Below are 1,923 nucleotides of genomic sequence, written 5' to 3' on the forward strand. Positions count from 1 at the left end.
TTCCACAAAAATTAAAATTTATAGTAATCCTTACAAGAGCTTCTTTATATTAGCATAAGTAATGTTTTCGATAATTTTGACCGGTTTAGAGTGCATATTTTTGAAAAAAAGGTGTAATTTAAAAAAATCATAATTTTTAAAATTATTGTAATTCTCATATTCTTTTGATAATAACTCCAAAAATACTTAATATACGTAAAAAATTGTATATAACCAAATTTTAGTTTTTTCTGTGCTAAATATTTTACCTGTTCTACTATTTCTATAGGGTGTAACGTTACAAACGTCACATCTTTGATATTTTGTTTTTAAATAATTATTTTACCTTATTTTCTTTAATATTTCATTAATAATTATCTTCTTCTATTTGGTTTACCCATTTTCCCCTTTAAAAATCGGTTGGCGCTCTCTTTTATTACCCTCTTTTATTATCTTCTATTTAATATATCTCTTTCATTTAAATCATCATACTGAACATACCTCGTATATTGATACTCTCCAAATATCTGTATTTTCAATACGGAACATGCCGCTACTTCATAGTACTTGGTTGTCATTTTAAATGTCGTTTTCAATGACAGTGTCACTTCATCGACTTGACCCCCTACTCCCTGACATACACTGGAAGGGAAAAATTAATCCTTAAAAAGGCATGTAATTCGAAAAATAAATCATTTCTATTTCATCAAATCATCTCTTGGGGTAAGGATGACATTATATTGTGATTATATTTCTCCGTCTAACAGTTTTTCTAATGTTTTTTTATCTAACCTAACCTCCAATGTCAGACCATGTGTTCTGATATTTTAGTTTCAAATATAATTATCTTTTAATTTACATGTATGCACGTTTAGTAATCAGAATTTTAACTATTCTCATCTAAATTTCATTTGATTTATTCTTGTCATCTGCTACTCTTTCTGACGATTAGAACGGCAGATGGCACACGTTGGTTTTTCTTCTTGATGATTGATATGTGTCTCTATTTTATAGTTTTTTGGAAAGAAACCACTTTTCTCCCTCCGGGAGTTTCAACAACCCTCAAATCGCCGGCGATACAACAACGAGGACCATGTCATCAGGGCTGCAACCACATAACCAAGACTGCAACGACCAACATCCGTAGGCCTGGTGGAATACAACACCTACAACCCCAGAGCCCGTTGCAGAACCAGCAGCAGTACCATACGACATCAAGAAGATACCATCAGCTGCCAAAAGCCATAAGTGTAATCCAGAATTGTTAGTTTTTGGCAAGAATTTGAATACATTTGTTAATGCAATTTACTAAGTCATTTTATTTATTATATCTTTATGAACAATAAACATGATTAGTTAAAAACTATGTTTTGTTTGCTTCCATTCCAATTTTCATAGTTCATATCTGAGGTTAGGACAAGACGAACACACACCTGAGTGACTGAGCTAAGCTAAGGGTGTAACGATGGCTATCTTGGTTAGTTGAGGTAATATTTTCGAATATTATTTCAATTAGCTGGGTAGTCCATCGCTTTTTCGTTACAAGGGTAAAAAAATACCCGAGATAGAAACGTTTAAATCTTAAATTTTGTTGTGGGAACCATGCAAACGGGGATATTTAACCTATTATTTTTAAAAAAGTAAGGGGTTTAAAAGATTAGATTCAACGTGGTTAAATAGCACTTATAATTAACTTTCAAAAAGTTTTTAGATGAACCTGATATCATGAACAAGAACGGAGTTATTAAAAAAAGCAATAACATTTTTTGGAAAAATTTTTAAAAGATAAATTTTGAAAAAATTTTGGAGCATAAATTTTAACGCTATCAACATATTCGGGGGCTCATTTAATAGATATTTTTTAAGTACTTTGCAAATGTTAAGTAAGTTTATGTTATAAAATGCATACATTTCCCGTTATCTCAGCTTGAATACTTAAGACTT

The 1,923-nt window shown here is 30.8% G+C and overlaps 1 long non-coding RNA gene across 1 annotated transcript; it reads left to right on the forward strand.

Annotated features, from left to right (window-relative positions):
• Positions 1-275: 275 nt before the first annotated feature.
• Positions 276-1,341, forward strand: LOC126879291 (uncharacterized). Its single transcript, XR_007696031.1, has 2 exons — positions 276-702; positions 994-1,341. It is a non-coding gene; the product is annotated as an uncharacterized LOC126879291 (long non-coding RNA).
• The last annotated feature ends 582 nt before the right edge of the window (positions 1,342-1,923 follow it).

Source organism: Diabrotica virgifera, chromosome 1 (genome assembly GCF_917563875.1).
Source record: "Diabrotica virgifera virgifera chromosome 1, PGI_DIABVI_V3a".
Taxonomy (NCBI): Eukaryota; Metazoa; Arthropoda; class Insecta; order Coleoptera; family Chrysomelidae; genus Diabrotica; species Diabrotica virgifera.